Genomic DNA, 7,466 nt, shown 5'->3' with positions numbered 1-7,466 from the left:
TAATCACAAAGATAACCATAAAAGACAACAATTTCAGCAATTTATAAAATACAGTTAGTACAATATACGTATATTAAAAAGTCATTGTTTTTACTTGTACATAAAGCTACAGGTTTTTCCTGTGGTTCACGATGGACTTTAAAAAGTTTGTGACTAAATAGCAAAGTTCTTCGGACTCTAGTGATTGCAGGCGATAGAAGGCCGGTCGACACTGTCTCAGACCCCACCTCTTGCATATCGGGAAGATCCAGCTTTTTCTGTGAGGATGGTAAAATTTACAGAACATAATTACATGGATGTTCGATTGAGTAGATATCCCGTCGCAGGGACATGGGGGCAGACTATGTTCCCAGGCCTTATTTGTAGGAAACACGACCAATCTGAAAAAAAGATTCAGTCTGAACCTAGTCAACAACATCCTCTCGTATAGCTTTGTCTGTAGAGTAAGATATTGTTGGATACCGAGAGAATGTTGGACTATGTTCGCTTGGATGACTGATGGTTTTGCAGCTTCACTGGACAGTCTTAGTGTTTCCAGATGTCGTAGAGCTAGTTCTTTGAGCTCTTTTTTGGGAAGGGATGCAATCGCCTCTGGTTGAAGGTAATATTTCTCGAGCCCAAGGTCAGTGAAGAAAGATCTAACATAGCGTAGCCATTTCAGTCTAGGAGAGTGATCAAGTGAGATTATGTCGGTCACGATCAGTTTAGTTAATATGTTTGTGTCCGATACCCAGATGCGTCTCCAGAGCAACAAAGGTTGGATTTTAATAAGATCCTGGAGGTAAGGAATGCCGAGTTCCAAGTGCATGGCGTTTTTGTAATTTGTGTGTTTGCCTTGAAAATGAGAGCTCGGTATATTTTTTTAGTGTTCTCATTGCGACAGATATAAGCAGTCCACAATTGTTAGAAGAAATAGCTAAAAGAAATAGCAGATATTTGAAAAGAACGCCGTTTCTAATATACAAGTTGCTTTTTTGACTTTACCAAATTAAAAAGACTGGCTAACAAGAACCCTAAGAAAGAACGCTTTTAAAAAGGATACTCTTATCCAGAATCACAAGTGTATGCACTTTGTGATTTAAAATGTGGTTGGCAGTGGGCTGGAGCAGGTTAGTTAATAGCAGGGAAGTATTTGTGTGTTTGAAATTCACATACTTGCTGCATTGCCTCTGCAAGTGTGTCCTTTCATTTCATGTCCACTCAATTCAATTACTAGATGAATGAACACAGCAGCTGAAACTGATTGATCCAAACATACATGCCGGTTGATTAAAGAGTCCAAAAGCAAAATGAGCAATAGTATGCTGCAGAAACGATTATCCGGACACCATTGTCAGTCTTCTTCATTAAATCCACATATGGTAAAATGCCACCCTTGACCCACTACACTGTATGTGATTGGCTTATTATGAGATGGAAAGGGTTAACTGTTTAGAAAAAAAGATTTATCATTTAGGAGCTACATTGAAAGAGTCATATATGACTTTTTCATTCTTCCACCACTATTGCCTCTTGAGAACTAAAGAGTCTTTTCCTTCAGACCTCTCCTCCTTCCTCACTCCCCCTTTTATGTTTTTCATTCTTGCAAATTTTTTTATATCCACTACAGGAATCAGTGTTTGTTCTCATGGTCATAAATTTAAATCTTGGAGTGGCAACTCAGGCTTTCATCATCCTGAGGTCGATTAAATGTGTGCCGTTGAGCTGGATCACAACATTTTAAATTCATTGTCAAGGCTTCCTTTGGTGAATATGTGCTTTACAAACATACGTGGTATGTTAAGGACACAAATGTATTTCAATCTTTTTTTTCTATTTTACACTGTCATTATTCTCTCTGTACCTCCTGGACCCAGTACTTTCATACTCGTATCGGTTCCCCTGACCTCCTTTCTTTCCTTCATCCAATCTTTATTCTTTTCGTTTTTTCTCTCCTTCAGCACCTCCAACCATGCCTTCTTTCCCATCTAATTTCTTGCTTCTTTACACCCTCATTCCATTCTTCCTTCCTTACACCCTCATTCATTCCCCATCCTTCCTCCCTTGGTGCATTTAATCCTTCTTCCTCCATTTATTTCGTACTTTTTTTTTCCTGCTCCTTCCTGCATCCTTTCTTTAATTTCTTCCTTTCTTATTCACAACCCTTCCTTCTGCCTTTCTTCCTCATTTCCTTTCTTTTTTCCATTCATCTATCACACATCATTGATTTCCTTTCTCCTTCTATCCATTAATTTCTTCTTTTCACATTATTTTCTTATTTCTTCCTTCTTTCATCCATTACTTATTTCCTCACTCCAGTAACCCCTTCTACCCTGCATTTGATGTTGCCTTCTTTAATGTATTCCTTCTTTCATCCCTACCTTTCTTTTAAATAGCACAGTACAAGCACATTCTCTTTAGCTTGCACAACTGCCTCAAGTCCTCTATTGTCCTTTCCTAAAGCTGCATTTTCAGATTTGCACACATTCTCTTATTTGAGATAACTTTTAAGTTGTTATCATAGGTGTGAGGTCCTCGAAGTGCTTATGTGAAGAGCCAGGTCTTCAGCTTCTTGCGGAGCTCAAGATGTGAGGCAGTGGCTATTATGTTTTGAGGCTTGATGATGTAGGTGGAACCAATAAAGGAAGTGGGTGAAGCCTCTGGTGGAAGTGGGCGGAGATGGAAAAGTAGGTGTGACCTCCTTAAAACATTTGAGGACCTACACTTAATATTTTAAAAATTAAGCACTGGCTAGAAGTATATCATAACATTTAGATAGTTGCTCCCAAAAGAGTGCTTTCACTTTTCTTGGTATGTCTCCCTCCATCCGGAGTTTTATTTCATATAACCTATGTGGAGAGCTAGCCTTGGTGTCCGCAGTTTCAACTTCAATGTCTTCATTCAAGTCCACTGTCTCCAGAAGTCCCATCAGGTTCTGGCGAGCTATTGTTACTTCTGCTGCGCTGTCCAACATTGTCTGAGCCCATTCTCCGTTCTTGAGTTGTGTCCTCAAGATCCTTGGCATGTCTAATTGTTAGACCTGCTACCTTCTTTTTGGTGAATTGAGGTTTTGGTTTTCTTCTTTGTTGTCTGACCGTCGTCTTCTTCCTGATGTCTGTGACGATATCTGAAAGGTACGAGAGGAACGTGTATCAGTATCTTCATACCTGTCAGGTTTTCTCAAATTATCCCTATTCCTGAGGCTATACCTCCTTTCAGAGGACTCCTATTGAGGAGTTAGTCAAAGGGAAATCCCTGGGTGTGCACTATAGCAACTGCGTGTTGTATTGCTATATGGGTTCTAACTGCTCATCCAACCATTCATTCCAGCTATATCAAGGGCAAAATTCTTAGGGAAGGGAGCATTACATGAAGAGTTCCACACTAAAAAGTGAACGTTCACAATCTCTTAATTTTATTATAAAATTAAAAGCTCCAAAGACCAGTTAAAAATCCAAAGAAAATTCTTTGAAAAAGAACAATAAAATTTGAACAAATAATTAATAACAGTTCATTACACACAAACACAGTATCACAATCAATAAAATTATGCAACACAGAAGAAAAATAATCATCACTAGTACAGTACATAAGCAAATAAATCCTTTTCACAAACCCCCGAACACTGTGGCCTTCAAATTCTCCTGCCACTACTCATATAGATCCACTGGCCCTTGCTTTGATAGTGGTGGTATAGTAGACAGTATCAAAAATACATGAGTATCTGCTACTCCCTTGGCCTTGTTTGGATTTTGGTAACAATTGCGTCGACGCGTTTCGGTGTTCTATTACTTGATGTCGTAACACCTTCATCAGAACAATGCCGTCTCTTTGGGGTCACCGGCTTCTAGATATATATTTAAAAATCTCTGTGGGGATATATAGAGAAAGAAACAATATCACTCCTCTGGGGACATATTATAACATACCTAATATCCAGCATCTTGTTTATTGTCCCCAGATCAATCAATCACAACTTGGCCACACTCTCGTGTTATTTGGGATTTTATGCGGGCTATCCCTCCCGTTTAGTCTAATCACAGTTTCAATAAAATATTTTTCATCAGGTACCTTGGTAGTCAGATAGATACATTCTCATTCTATTTGGGCACATATTATTTCAGACAGGGTTCATATTCCCACTCTCCTATTTACCCTGTGAGGTATCCCTCCTGTTTGGTCTAATCACAGTTTCAATCAAGTATTTTTCATCAGGTACATTGGTAGTCGGATAGATACATTTTCATGCTATTTGAGCCCATATTATTTCGGACAGGGTTTATATTCCCACTCTCCTATTTACCCTGTAAGATATGGGTAGCGCTTACTATATGCGACTTTGCCCTCCGTTTCTTTTTAGTGTGGAAGCAGAAGGGGGCATATACTCACTCTCGTATTTATTGTGCCACTCATCCATCTGTCATCCTTAGCTACCACCTCTCATGAAATCACTCTTACCCCATTGGTCTTGTAGCCTTCCCCCGGGAAAAAGCATCCGTCCGGGAACCTTCTCCTGACGAAACCTGTAGGTATTTTGATGTACCTATGGGGTGACAATTTAATTTTATTGGTTTCTCATGACTACTATGTTTAAGACCATGGGGTCATTGATCCGTTCCTATATTTACCTAGGGGGTGATGCCACTTATCCGGGTAAACAAGTCCTTTTCCTGTGCAATGATCAGGTGGGTTTGGATCCCTTCTTTATATCGGATTCCTTTAAAAATTTGGCGGATATCTGTGCAGGCAAATATGTCATAGTTAGCCGTTATCGCTCTATAGCTAACCGCCTATTTTGTATAGTCGAATCCCCTTGCTCCTTACCTTTGTGTCAATTAAAACGTTCTCATGAACGGGCATATATGGATTTTTATCTCTCGCTTGGGAACTGGATATGTCCTGTAAGCAAGGAAGGATTATATAAATTTGTGGTCTTTCAGAGTTTTCAGTTGGGTTCATTTCTGTCTAGTTTTATTTATGGGTTCTAATGAGAGTAGCTCTTTTTCAGGTATGGACTTTTGATCTTCTTTCCACGATAAATGTCCCTCTTTAAAGGAGTAACCCTTCTAACTAGGCTCGCCCGCACTGTATTTTCCCATCTCCCTCCGTTTGATTTGAGCAGGATGACTGACTGTCTGTTTTGCCACACTTCTTGTTGCTCGAGCTGTCTTAGTGGATAGTGTTTCTCTAAAGGGCAATGGGATCGTGTCCTGGACACCGTTTATTTCCCGTAGTTATTCTCCTATTACGTTTGTGGAGACTAAGGTCTCCAGGGTATTTCCCGATTTTATCATAATTATTTAAAGGCCTCCCCTGCCCCTTCGGTCGACCTGCGAGGACCCTAATTCAAAGCCTCCCGCTTCTGCTCACCTGCTTAAGAGTCTGTCAGCGCCTCTGCCGCGTTCTTCTCCCTCTGTACCCATACGCTGTGGGCGTGATGTTTATATAATGCGGTCATCTTCGCGATTGCGCTCAGCTGTGACTCGCGCATGCCTAGTTCCGTTTGTTATTGGCCTCTATTCTCGGCGCCATCTTAGCGTGGTGTTTGATTCTATTGGCATTAATGGAGTCCGATATAGTGTACCCCCCTCAGACTTCCAGTACTCGCCCATTTTAACATTATTTTATGTTTTTGTAGACGTTTGATACTACTGTATGGTCCTCGTTTCTTCAGGAGAATTTTTATGTTCCTTTTAAAGGATTATAGAAAATGGGCTTATTTAGCCTCTAGGATTCCATTAAAGTCTAAGTTAACTAATGCAGGTCATAGTCGGCCTTTCATTTTGTAATATTTATTATATGCTCTAGTATAAGTTTGTTTATCGTTGCTCCATTATTCAGTGATCTTTAGTGTTGAAGCATAGAATCGACTCGGACTATTCCTCACCGTGTAGGCAGAGGACGCCCAATACGGCAGAACCCCTTATGTTGTTTTTGGGTCTTTCCCTTCCTTCCGTGTCCCTGCAATAAGAATCTTGTGTTATATCTCATATTTGTCCTTATTATATTTGGTAAATTCTACAGTTCCTTCATATATAGCTTTAACTCTTATCTCTTATCTATTTACTCTTGTCGTGCTGTTTAAGAATTTTTTGGGACTCATTTGTCAATCATGCCCTGTATAATCCTTTATCTGTATCTATCCCTGATTATTCTATATAGGACTGTACCTTAAATTAAGGTTTCCCACTCCTCCCTTGAATTAAGGCCATGTTTGATAGTATCAAACTTGATCATAAACCACTGCTCCTGCTGTTTTCTTCTTTTTGAGCTATCTCCTAGTCTAGTTTGTTCCTTGATTCTTTCCAGGATTACCCATCTGATATCTTTTATATTGTGATCTAATTCCTTCCAGTGGGCAACCAGAGGTGCATTTTCCTTGCTGTTCTTAATTGCCGATTTGTGTTCTCCAATTCTTAACCTGAGTTCCCTACCTGTTTCTCCTATATATCCCTGATTGCACGGGCATAAAATTAGATATATCACATTCTTTGTTCTGCAATTATTGAGTGTGGTAATTTTATGTGTGGCTCCATTTAATTCTACTTCTTTGGTCACTAGACATAGTTCACATATGCAACAATTGCCGCATTTGTGATTCCCTGTCGCCTTTGTTCCTGTCATAGTGGTCTGTCGTTCTATTATATCCTCTCTGTACGTGTGTACCAGACTACTCCTAAGATTCTTGTTTTTTCTGTAGGCATACAGGGGACGTTCTAAAATAGTCTCTGCCCCCTCATTTAGGATTTTCCAATTGCGGTTTATTATATTCTTCACCTGGTTTGCCACTACTGAATATTGACTTACCATGACTATTTTTTTATTGGTTGACTTCTTGTCTTTTTTGGTCAAAAGACCATCCCTGTCGTAAAATCTCGCTCTCTTTAGAGAGTGTTCTACGAGTTTTTTTGGATAGCCCCTATCCTTGAATTTAGACTTCATCTCTCCTGCATGGCGGTAGAAGTCCTCAATGTTTGTACAATTTCTCCATAATCTGAGAAACTCCCCGAAGGGTATTGAATCTTTTTGACTCCTAGGGCGGTAGCTGTTATAGTGCAATATAGTATTGCGATCTGATTCTTTCTTATATAGCTCTACTTTCAAGTGTTTGTCTTCCCTCTCTATGCTTATGTCCAGAAAGTTTACTTTGGTTCTGTTGTATTCAGCTGTAAATCTGAGATTTGGATCTCCTAGATTCAGCCAAGTTAGAAAATCCTCCAGGAGGTCTACTGTTCCTGACCATATAAAGAAGATATCGTCTATAAAACGCGTCCAGTTCCGAATATTTTCGTAAAATGGACTGACCTCATTGTAGATGTGTTTGTTTTCGAACATGCTAACATAGATGCAGGCCAGACTCGGCGCACAGGTCGCGCCTATGCTCGTCCCCTTACACTGGAGATAAAGGTCTTTTTTAAAAAGGAAGATATTATTTAGAAGAACCATAGAGACGCATTGCACAATGAATTCCTTGCTGCCTCCTACAA

The 7,466-nt window shown here is 39.7% G+C and overlaps 1 long non-coding RNA gene across 1 annotated transcript; it reads right to left on the bottom strand.

Annotated features, from left to right (window-relative positions):
* Nucleotides 1-3,560: 3,560 nt before the first annotated feature.
* Nucleotides 3,561-4,933, bottom strand: LOC144827059 (uncharacterized). The gene is made up of 4 exons (XR_013610005.1): nt 4,804-4,933; nt 4,608-4,717; nt 4,438-4,522; nt 3,561-3,848 (listed from the first exon to the last, which is right to left on the bottom strand). It is a non-coding gene; the product is annotated as an uncharacterized LOC144827059 (long non-coding RNA).
* Nucleotides 4,934-7,466: the final 2,533 nt, after the last annotated feature.

Source organism: Lissotriton helveticus, chromosome 4_1 (assembly GCF_964261635.1).
Source record: "Lissotriton helveticus chromosome 4_1, aLisHel1.1, whole genome shotgun sequence".
In the NCBI taxonomy this organism is placed as follows: domain Eukaryota; kingdom Metazoa; phylum Chordata; class Amphibia; order Caudata; family Salamandridae; genus Lissotriton; species Lissotriton helveticus.
Note: the sequence above shows the minus strand (reverse complement) of the source record. Positions and strands in the feature narration are given on the sequence as shown.